The sequence below is a fragment of the Danio aesculapii genome, chromosome 24 (genome assembly GCF_903798145.1).
Source record: "Danio aesculapii chromosome 24, fDanAes4.1, whole genome shotgun sequence".
NCBI classification, from domain to species: Eukaryota; Metazoa; Chordata; class Actinopteri; order Cypriniformes; family Danionidae; genus Danio; species Danio aesculapii.
In genome coordinates, this window is record NC_079458.1 from 7,019,756 (window position 1) to 7,032,310 (window position 12,555).

General features: G+C 35.5%; 1 protein-coding gene across 1 annotated transcript in view; it reads left to right on the plus strand.

Moving 5' to 3' along the window:
* The first annotated feature begins 1,014 nt into the window (after positions 1–1,014).
* sntg1 (syntrophin, gamma 1) overlaps positions 1,015–12,555 on the plus strand; it is a 97,666-nt gene continuing 86,125 nt past the window's right edge. The window contains exon 1 of the mRNA XM_056451185.1: positions 1,015–1,140. The gene's annotated coding sequence lies outside the window, so the exon portion shown is untranslated. The remainder of the gene's footprint in view (positions 1,141–12,555) is intronic.

A 12,555-nucleotide genomic window follows, 5' to 3' on the forward strand; every position in this document is an offset into this window, starting at 1 on the left:
GCCAGTTGGCATTTCTGTATGGAGTTTGTATGTTCTCCCTGTGTTGACGTGGGTTTCCTCCAGGTGCTCCGGTTTCCCCCACAGTCTAAAGACATGTGCTATAAGTGAATTGGATTAACTTAATTGGCTGTAGGATATGAGTGTGTATGGGTGTTTCCCAGTACTGGGGTTGCGGCTCAAAAGGCATCCGCTGCGTAAAACATATGCTGGAATCGTTGGCGGTTCATTCCGCTGTGGTGACCCCTGATAAATAAGAGACTAAGCTGAAGGAAAATGAAAGAATGAATAAATGATCTGATAATGCGGCTGAGCTTCAGTTCTAGATGTGGCCTAAAATACATGCAAATGATGAGGAAGTGCCCAGAAAGTCACGTAATAGTCTGCTTTGTGTTCTGATTGGACTTTTGTCCAATGGGGTTTTACACTTGTGTGATTTACATGAAAACAAGAAAACAATGGTGTCTGTGGCTCACGATATGGCCGTTTCCATATACCCATCTCTTATTATTCGACTATGCCTAAGAATACCCAGATTTCCTCTAATCATAATCTTAATCTTATCCTTAAAAAAACACAAAAATAACAGTAACTTAGCAACAAATTTAGTTACTTTTTAAAAGAGCAATATATTACTTTTAAAGGTAACTCAACACTGACCTAGATAACACACTTAAGAAAAATGAAAACGCACAATATGAGCCCTTTAAAGGGAACTTTGGAGAGCAACAGAATGCATGGGTCTTGAGTTTTCCCTGTTTTTAACTTCACACGGCATCTTAAAAGCGAAACACTCACTGACTCTGCAGCGGCAGGAGATGAAATTAAAAAGGCAACTTTTTACAGAAGCTTTTACCATCCTAACTGCGAAAAGCACAGCACGCCGTCCGCATACTAATCGAAAAGAGCAAAAACATATGTAAGACAAAAAACACTAATTGACTGGTTGTACCTCACTTAATCCTTGTGTTTTTTGTTTTTTCTTCAACAGCTTTGTGACTCTGGCTGGGCCCAAGGGCCAAAACCCCACTCTGGAGCAAAGTAAGGAGCAAAAGAATAACATCAGGCCTGATCAAGCCTCCCCAGCCTGCTTCCTCATGGCTTGACCTCTGTGCGTGCTGTGCTGAAGATCTTTCCCTGGAGGTAAGACTAAAATACCCAGCTGCAGCTTGACAAATCGACTCATTTGCTGAGTTGGTGATCTTAACCCTTGTGTACTGTTCAAATTGACTACCTTTCAATATGTTCATGGCTCTTTTTGCCCTATTTACTTCCGTTATAATGACTCTTTTTTGATTGCAAAGCCATGACAGCATATATTCATGCATTCTTGATTGTTGCTGGTTTTCCCTGTTGGGAACAGGTGCAATGTGTCATTTTTACTGTTGATCAGCAATCAAAAATAAAAATAATCCAAAACATTTCCCCAAAATATGTGTCAAAATAAGATTTGTTACCAAAAATCATTTAATTTGCTGAAACCCAAAGAAAGTTGTGGCCAAATTAAGCCTTAAAATCTCTCCAGAGTGGATGAAAACATCCCCAACAGCACTCAAGTGTCACAGCAATAGTTCATTGAAAAACGAGCATTCTGTCATCCTTTACTCACCCTTGTGTCTTTCTAAAATCGCTCTGAGTTTCCATCTTCTCATTTTTGAGTGTGACTGTTACTGCTTTATGGTAGTTTTATGGGGCTTTTTGTCCTTATTGAAGTCTGACAGGGCCTATCAACATTTGTTGAGTGGAAAAGAACAGCATTTTTGGGTCACACTTTATTTTAAGTGGCAATTTACACTGTTATCAAACTATTAACTAAGATTATTTGCTCAATTAACTACTAATTTGCTGGTTTTTAATAGTTAGTAAGGTAGTAGTTGGGTTTAGGTTAGGGATTTGGAATAAGATCATATTTTATAGCTACTAATAAACAAGTAGTATCTTGATAATAGGCAGGTAATACACCAGTAGTTTTTATCATAGATTGTGTCTTAAAATAAAGTGTTATCTTGGGTTACAGGTAAACTAGGTAAGCTAAATTGTCCGTCGTGTATGTGTGTGAATGAGAGTCTGTATGGGTATGGGTTCAGACGCATCTCTCATGAGCAATGTCATTATAATGGAAGTCAATGGGGCAAAAATAGCCCTCAACATAATGAATGGGTAGTCAATTTGCCCAGAGAGTGTTTTGTTGAGTTTTTGAAATATTCCAAAACATTTCCCCAAGATATGTGTCAAAATAAGATTTGTTACCAAAAATCATTTAATTTGCTGAAACCCAAAGAAAGTTGTGGCCAAATTAAGCCTTAAAATTCCTCCAGAGTGGATGAAAACATCCCCAACAGCACACAAGGGTCACAGAAATAGTTCATTGAAAAATGAGCATTCTGTCATCCTTTACTCACCCTTGTGCGCTATAGGTGAATTGGGTAAGCTAAATTGTCCGTCGTGTATGCGTGTGAACGAGAGTCTGTATGGGTGCATTGTGGAAACACAATTTCTACAATGCGCTCAGACTAATCACTCATGAGCACTTATGTTCAGATTTAGCTGAGACCCTTCAATCTCATTTCATCACACTCTTCATCTGTTTCACAGGAGCGCTCTGTACCACACATGAGTGTTATTAAAAACCCACAAACCCACATAGGCCTGTCAAAATAATCAATATATTGACTTGTCACACAACACATGGACATGACCTCAATCATTTTTGAATCATTTTTAAAAACTAATTCTAGCAACAATTTAGCTGATCAGCAACATCTCTATCTCTATTGGAGGTGTCAGTGTCAGTATGGTTAAAAAAACACTAGAGTATTTACATTTTTAGGATATGCGTTTAACATTTTGGGCCCTTTCGTAAACCTGGCGCAATAAGGCGCATGATTTGTTGCTATTTTCAGTCCAGCGCAACCTTAATTTTTATGTTTTGTTCCATGTTGCTTAAATAGCAAATTCATTTGTGCCACTTTGTGGACTCATGGGTGTGCCGGTCTATAAAGGAGGTGTGTTAAGGCGCATTATTGTCGATTTGCTATTTTGAGGAACTGAAATAGACCGCCCCATTGACCAGCTAAAAGCTGCTCTAAAGTGCAGCACAGAGTGCGTTAGTTATGCGCCTATGTGAGTCTAAACGCTTACACATACACACAGGATGTTCAGCAACACACAAATATCTTTACATATGAAACAAATTAAAGGATTAAAATGTTACAAAAAATTTTATTTTTTACATAAATATAAAAATAGATTTAAAAAAAGTTTAGATTTGTCCACCTGTCGGGATTTGGAGATGTATACATTAGGGTTGGGCAATGTCGACCAATTTGCCATTGTACGATGTCTAATGTGAAACATGGATGATGGCCTCGTCGTCATAGGCGGAGGTGAATTAATTATTTATTAATAATTAATTAATTCATTCATAACGAATTAATTATTTGTAGCCTACCGGTTCAACTACCTGACCAACATGGTCTTTGTTTTGTCCATAAACAAATCATAAATAAATAAAGATGAGTTACACACAAATTACCACCTGTCCATCACTTTTTCCGCGGGACTTGGGCATGAATAATCAGAGTGAACTGTGTCGTTATAATGACGTCCACAAACCAACAGTATCTGAGGTTTTCGACGTACATCCTAAATAATCTGTCTGACGTGCACTGCTGTCTGGAGCTCAGACGAGCGTGTGACATAGTGTGTGGCTGTGTGTGTGTGGTCACGGGATGTGCGTTTTCAGCGGACAGAGGACTGTTCAGAAATGCTATTAAAAACACAGTGTGGATGTGGATCGTTTTTGTTCTAAAATGCTATTTTAAAACTTAGACGTATTACTGTAAAGTGTGTATTTTTTGCGAGCGGGTTTGCGACGGGGACGGGGACGGGGCGGAGGATCCGTGGTGCTAGCTCAGCATCGTGTTGTCTATCATGTTGTCTATCGGCCCAACCCTAGTATACATCACTATATGGGGCATAGGAACAGGACGTGTGTTTGGATATAACTCAGTTTTTTGACCACACTTCATTATTATTGTTCAGTTATTCGTTTGCTGGAAATTAGAACTGAATTTAGAAATAGCTTTGAATTAAATCTTTGTGCTTAACAAATGAAATTAAATATGTAGGCTAATGCATGTTTTCAGTGGAATGAGTTTCCACAGTTTCCTTGTGCCATGAAAGTAAAGGAGTAAAGAGTAAAAGGAAAGTAAAGAGGCTCGTTCTCTATTCTCGCGCTGCAGATGGTCTGTTTAACTGTTTTCTCGCTACTGAAGCATTCAGTTTTTGAACTTACAAAGTCCGTCATGTAAATAGCAAATGTGCCATGGCACGACGCAACTGACTCTTAAAGGGAATAGGAGATGAGACTCTGATTGGTTTAATGCAGGTTATGCTCAAAACACACTCATAACTTATTAAGAGAATAAGCACAACCCTGTTAGACCATGCGCCGTGGTGCAGAGCAGATTTTTTCTGTCTGTAAAATAGCAAAAGTGGATTTGGACAAGCCCTTAATGCTTTTGCGCCAAGCGCTTTAGACTTTGTGCCTAGATCGTTAAAATAGAGCTCTCTAATTCCAATGCCTAATTATTAAATTGTTAAAATGACTATATTTAAATTAAATATTCTTAAGAATCTCTTTATGTTGTGTTTATCTTTATTTATGTTTATCTTTATTATGTTGTCATTCTGGCATTATATAATGAGTGGCATAAAATGGTTTTAAAATGACAATAATGTTTATCTCAATATATTTTGGTGCAATATATCGTACAACAAAAAATAGATATCATGACAGGCCTAAACCCATGTTATGCATATTGTGACAAAAATGCTTTGTCACATTAAATGCAAACAGGCCCCTACATACTTTTTTTGCACTAATAAAACCTCTGTCTGTGATGAATCTCCCTGAAGGCTCAAAGAACTCTTCCGAGACGCCCAACCGATGAGGTGCCTGTATTAAAATAATATTGCAGATGAAAAAAAACAGCATACTGCACTGGCCTGTTAACATGCAAATCACATCTCCTTTTCACAGAACGGCAAAGCGAGTGAGTCAGTGTGAAACTGTGTACAATCTGAATGCCAGGCATCATACTGAGAGAGAAAAAAACAAAGCATAGAAACAACACATAGTAGATTATGTTGTCAGGGTGAAGAATGTCCAACCGCATTTCTATTTTTGCTCCTAAGCCACTGGAAAGGCGGTTTAATGAGCCCTGAATGTATAGGAATGACCTTAGTATTGATTTTTTTTGCAGAGCACCACATGATGTTCAGTTTAAATTAGCCAGTACTGTAGCAGTAATGCATGATAATTATTTTATAAAATAAAAAGTGTGAACCTATTATTTTGTACAGTCTTTTCAAGCATACAGTAGCTCCACATTTCCATTATTGTAATTTGTGTGTAGTCTAATATATATATATATATATATATATATATATATATATATATATATATATATATATATATATATATATATATATATATATATATATATATATATATTTTAATTATATTGGATTAAAAATATAAGGGTGGCACGGTGGCTCAGTGGTTAGCACTGTCGCCTCACACCAAGGAGGTCCCTGATTCAAGTCCCGGCTGGGCCAGTTGGCATTTCTGTGTGGAGTTTTCTTTGGATGCTCTGGTTTCCCTCACTATCCAAAGATGTGCACTATAGGTGAATTGGATGAACAAAATTGGCCGTAGTGGATGAGTGTGTGCTAATGTGAGAGTGCATGGGTGTTTCCCAGTACAGGGTTGCGGCTAGAAGTGCATCCGCTGCGTAAAACATGTCGGATAAGTTGGCGGTTCATTCCACTGTGGCAACTCCTGATAAATAAGGGACTAATCTGATTGAAAACGAATGAATGAATGAATTAAAAATATGAACAACAATAATTTCTGGTACATTTATTCGAGCTTCATTAGATCAGTACAATTTTTCTTAAACTGAAATATGGAAAATTATATTTTTAAGCAACTTTAAAAAATCATTGTTATTTTAAAATGCTAAAATCATTGAAATAATTCACTTTGATAAGTAAAAAAATGTAATAAATAACAGAATCAAACTTGCAAAATACAAATAAAAATGTCTAAATGTGTTAAGAGCAATAAGAATGTATAAATTATGACACATATATGAACATAAATGTGTTTTATATGGCTCTTTTTGAGTGCAAACAGTTCCTGAAATTAGTAAAAAAAAATGTAAAGTTCAATTACGGTATAATATTATTATACTAAGTGTTATTTTATTTAAAAATTCTGCATTTAAATAACTTTCTAAAAAAAAAATACCACCAATAAACACAACAAGAACTGCAAAATAAAAATAAAAATGTAGGGAGAGATTGTCACAAATGTTTATGTTTTTGTATGGCTTTGTTTGGGTGCAAAAAGTTCCCCATTCAGGTAGAAACCAATTAAAAAAAACATGGTTATGTTGCGCCTTTCATCATGATCATGGTTTGTGACATTTAATTCACCTTTATTTGTATAGCGCTTATACAATGTAGATTGTGTCAAAGCAGCTTCACATAAAAGGTAACAGTAAATAGGAACAGTGTAGTTCAGTTTGCAGTGTTTAAGTTCAGTTCAGTTTAGCTCAGTTCAGTGTGGTTTAATAATCAGTCCAAATACTGAAGAGCAAATCCAACGATGCGCAGCTCTACAGATCCCGAACCATGCATTTATTATCCTCTATAGCCAAACGGTTCCTCCATGACAGCTTTAGGCCACTGTGAAAGTGCATTCAAGCTCCATCAGTTCAGTAAAATGATAACTATAGAAAATTATATTTTTAAGTGACTTTCAATTTTGCTTTTACTTTATTTTAAAATTCTAAAGATAATTGAAATCATTTACTTTTTAAGGTTAAAAATAATCTAACCAAAACCACCGATAAACATAATAAGAGTTGCAAAATAACAATAAAAACATCTGAATGCATTACGGAAATGAGAACGTGAGGAGAAATTATGACACAAATATGTTTTTTAAATGGCTTTGTTTGGGTGCTAAAAGTTCCTAATTCACAAATAAAGCAATTTGTAATTTGTTGTGCTGTGCCTTTCATCATTGTTTATGACACTTATCCTCTAAAGCCAAAGGGTTTCTCAATGACTGCTTTAGGCCACTCTGAAAGTGAATTCAAGCTTCATCAGCTCAACAAAATCATAATAGAAATGAATAAAAGAACTTATATATAATAAATTATAAAATAAAATATAAAAATTATAAAAATATAAAATAAATTAAAAATCATTTGAAATATTTACTTTGAAAAATCCAACCGGAATCAATAATAAACATAATAACAATGGCAAGATACTGTAACTGTGTACACTGGACTGTGAAGTTGAGGATCCATGTGCAATTTATTTAAAGAGAAGTTGTGCAGGCAATGGTCAAAAATGGGCAAATGGTATCATAAAGATAATCCAAAAAGCGTTGTCAAAATACAGGCAAATGGTCAGGCTAGGCAGCAAACAATCAAAACAGAAAACAGACAAGGATCAATACATGGCAAGACAAACAGGAAAACGCTTTGTAATGTTTGCTGGGCAAAACAAGACTACACAAAGTGTGTGCGAATGTGAGCAGTGTATATAGTCTGTGTAATCAGTCTTTGATCAGCTCCCAGATATGTGTATAAGTGTAATCATCTGTGAACCGGAACCGGTGTGTGAGTGTGGTGCATGACAGGATTTGTAGTCCATATGGTAACAGGATTGTAGGTCAGGTAATAATGATAGTTCTTTATTGATTTATAAGGGTTAGATCACTGGTGATCATGACACACTTTCAGAAATAAAGGTACGCGAGCTGTCACTGGGGTGGTACCTTTTCAAAAGGTACACATTTGTACTTGAAGGGTCCATATTGGTACCTCAAAAGTATATACTGTATTAGTACCTAAAAATTTTAGGAGGAACACTTTTGTCCTTTAAGTACTAATATGTACCTTTGAGGTCTTAATATGAACCTTTTATGTACAAATGTGCACCTTTTGAAAAGGTACCACCCCAGTGACAGATCGTGTACCTTTATTTCTGAGAGAACAGATACAAATAAAAATGTCTGAACGCATTAAAGCAATAAGAATGTACCCGAAATTATGACTTGCAATAAACATATAAATGTGTTTCTAAATGGCATTTGGGTGCAAAATGTTCCTAATTTACAAATAAAGCAATTTTTAATTTGTTGTGTTGTGCCTTTAATCGTGGTTTATGACATTTATTATCCTCCATAGCCAAACGGTTCCTCAATGACTGCTTTAAGCCACTCTGAAAATGAATTCTAGCTTCCTCAGTTCAGTAAAATCATAATGGAAATAAATTATGATAATTATATTTTTAAATAACTTTAAATTTTTGGGGATTTTGGGGATTATTGTTTTAAAATAACTTTTCCAGGTTAAAAAGTATCAAACCAAAATAGATAAGAGTTGCAAAATAAAAATTAAAACATCTAAATGCATCACAGCAAGAAGAATGCAGGGAGAAATTATGACACAAATATGTTTTTGTATGGCTTTGTTTGGGTGCAGAAAGTTCCTAATTCACAAATAAACCAGTTTTTAATTTGTTGTGCTGTGCCTTTCAACATTGTTTATGACATTTATCCTCTAAAGCCAAACAGTTCCTCAATGACAGCTTTAGGCCACTCTGAAAGTGAATACAAGCTTCATCAGCTCAATAAAATCATAATAGAAATGAATTATAGAACATCATATTTTTAATTGACTTTTAATTTTTCTTTTTTTTAACAATTAAAATAATGAACTTTTCCCAGTTAAAAAGAATCAAACCAAACTCCCAATAAACATAATATCAATTGCAAAATAAAAATAAAAACATTTGAATGCATCACAGCAATGAAGAATGTAGGGAGAAATTATGACACAAATATGCTTTTAATATGGCTTTGTTTGGGTGCAAAGAGTTCCCTATTTAGGTAGAAACCCAATTTTTAAAACTAATTTGTTGTGCTGTGCCTTTCATCATGCTTTGTGACATTTATTATCCTCTATAGCCAAACGGTTCCTCAATGACTGCTTTAGGCCACTGTGAAAGCGGATTCGAGCTTCTATATCAAATCAATAAAAACATAATGGAATATTTTTTAAATCTTCCCCATGCTAATAAACTATCGAGCGTCCTTCTGCGTGTATTCCTCCTTTTGATAGATGACGATGAGAGCGATTTCATTAGCCACACGTTAAACTTATTGGCTTTTCCGGGGGCCCGTTTGAAGGAAGCTGCGGATGGAGAGACCTGTAGACCTCATAGAGATGTTTATTAGTGAGCGCTCCCTGATGAATTATTCATGAAGCCACCGTCTGAAGGCCTTGTGTATTCCGCCTGCATGTTCAGCGCTGGAATCGATCCGTGGTGGAAATTCAGAGCGATTCTTCTGCTGGGAGGTTTTTTTAAAGGGGACACGGAGCTCATTTTGACAGATGGCACTCAAGAGGTGCTCACCGTCGCCGCTCCCATATGAGACTCAGATTGCTGTTCCCTCTTAAGTGCACTTCATGTGAAGACAAGGGTCAGTGCTAAGACGGCTTTTGTCAATTTTTGAGGTGTAATGGGGAATTGAAATTGAAGCTCTTGCCCATATTTTAAGTGGCAGGAGACACTTAGACAAAGGGATGTTCTGGCGATTTTAGTTTCTAAGTGTTTTAAAGTAGCAAAACGCTGATTAAAGGGAGGTAAAAACGAACAAACGGACCTTTCTTGCATGTGGAAATAAAGAGTTAAATTTAAATATAAGTTTTAATTAAAGTAAATTTATTTTAGTGTCGCATTAAAGGGCTCTTTCATACACCCAGCGCAATAAGACGCTAGATGTGTTTGGTGCGATTTGTTGCTATTTTCAGTCCAGTGCAACTCTAATTTTCAAGTTTTGCGCCACATTGTTTAAATGGCAAATCCTTGTGCGCCACTTTGTGGACTCATGGGTGTGCTGATCTAAAAAGGAGGCGTGTTAAAGCGCATTGTTGGCGCGTTGCTATTTTGAAGTTTATTCATGACAATTTGCATTCGTATGTTATAATTATTAGCAGTAGGATTTATCATATGCATATTTATACTTTATATTTACTTTAAAGTAAAGCCTATAATGCATAAGCCAACTGCTATGTACTGTATGAGAAAGTCTTACCTCTGATTTATTTCTGGTGACGAAAGCGCATTCCTCAATTCCTCAATTATAAGTCACTTTGGACAAAATGCTAAATGACTCAATCTAAATATGCAATATTTTTAATATATGACAGACATGGTAAGAGTTCATCTATAGTGCTAAAAGTTAGCAAATAATTTTTATTTAATTAATTTTGACATTGCGTAGTCTTTTATCTTCTTTTAAAACACATTATGTTGGTTTATTAGTTATTATGTTTCAGTCAAACTACGCAATAGACTGTCATAAGACTATGGGATATTGACAAAGCAAAATAATAATAATAATAGGCCCACATTTACATTATTGTAATGTGAGGAAATGTGCAGATTTTATATTATGTGTCATTTTAATTCTAAGAGTAGTAGAATCACAAATTACTTTAATTGCTATTTAGGGAGAAATGACTGGAGTGAAGAATACTTTGTGCAACAAAAGTGCAAAAGTAGCCAATGATTGCCATATTTGTCCCACTGAGTGCTTTCAGACTGTGCAAATTATGTGATTGCTTTGATTAAATGGACTCTGCTGGTTGTGATTATAATTTGAGATGGAAACGCAGACGTGATTCCTCAGGCCTGTTTAAATACTTTGTTTGTAAAGTTAAAAAGTTTCGAATTTTATACATTCATTCATTCATTCATTTTCCTTTAGCTTAGTCCCTTAGTCCCTTTTTTATCAGGGGTCGCCACAGCAGAATGAACTGCCAACTTATCTATGTTTTACGCAGTGGATGCCCTTCCAGCCTTGACCCAACACTGGGAAACACCCTCACACACACTCTCTCATTCACACACACTCATACACCACGGCCAATTTAGTTCATTCAATTTACCTATAGCGCATGTGTTTGGGGAAATCGGAGAACCCAAAGGAAACCCACGCCAACATGGGAAAAACATGCAAACTCCACACAAAAACGCCAGCTGGCCCAGCCGGGGCTCGAACCAGCGACCTTCTTGCTGTGAGATGACAGTGCTAACCACTGAGCCACCATGCCATCTCGAATTTTTAATGGCCCAATTTAAAATGGTTCTTTGCCAGAGAATTACAATTAAATCAAAATAAATAATTCAAATCCCTGAATGGTCTTTGTTAAAGGGGATTTAGGGTAAAATAAGTGGAAAGAAAGAAATATACACACACACACGCACACACACACACACACACACACACACACACACACACACACACACACACGCACACACACACACACACACACACAGACACAGTGCCCAGCGTAAATGAGTGCACTTCTTAAAGATCTCTCTTTTAGATGAATACTTTCTATAGGATAGTAGCTATAGTAGTTATACACTGAAAAAAAGTTATTCAAAGAGGATTCCTTGAATTTAAAGTTTTTTTTTTGAAATTAAGTAGCTGAAAACCAATTTATTTGTGTCAAATTTAAACAAACAAATTAAGTTGAATATTACTAAATTTAATTTGTTTGTTTAAATTTAACACATTTAAACTTTTTTCAGTGTAGATTAGTCAGTACCAAAGCCAATTTGACCAAAAAATCAAAGGTTATTATGCAAAAATTAGTATTCGGGAAAAAAAAAATTAAATTAAATTTTATAAAGAAGTAAAATCAAGATAATCATGAAAAAAATTACATTTAGTTGAAATTTTGTGTATATATGTTTTTGAAGCACCACATTTGAATTTATTTAAATGCATTATCTTTAGGCGTCACGGTGGCTCAGTGGGTAGCACGATCACCTCACAGCAAGAAGGTCGCTGGTTCGACCCTCGGCTGGGTCAGTTGGCATCTCTGTATGGAGTTTGCATGTTCTGTCCGTGTTGGCGAGGGTTTCTTCCGAATGCTCCGATTTCCCCCACAAGTCCAAAGACATGCGCTATAGGTGAATTGGGTAGGCTAAACTGTCCGTAGTGTATATGTGTGAATGAGTGTGTATAGATGTTTCCCAGTGATGTGTTGCGGCTGGAAGGGCATCCACTGTGTGAAACATCCGCAGTGGCGACCCCTGATAAAATAAAGGGACTAAACCAAAGGAAAATATATGAATGAGTGAACATTAATGAATGAATGTATTATCTATATATTTCTCTATTCCACTTTTATTATTATTATTATTATTGTTATTGTTGTTGTTTTTGTTGTTGTTGTTGTTGTTGTTGTTGTTTTAAATATGACTTAAACATTTTGTTAAATTGTTAGGGCTTTATTAGAGTGCTAAAATGCTCTTTTTTTTGCAAACTTATCTTTTATTAGTTAATAAATTTTATTTTTAATTGAAATTATTCCCATTTTAATTCATTTAAATAATTTAATTTTAATTTAGTTAATTTTGTGTATTTACTTTTAAAGATTATGTAAAACACAT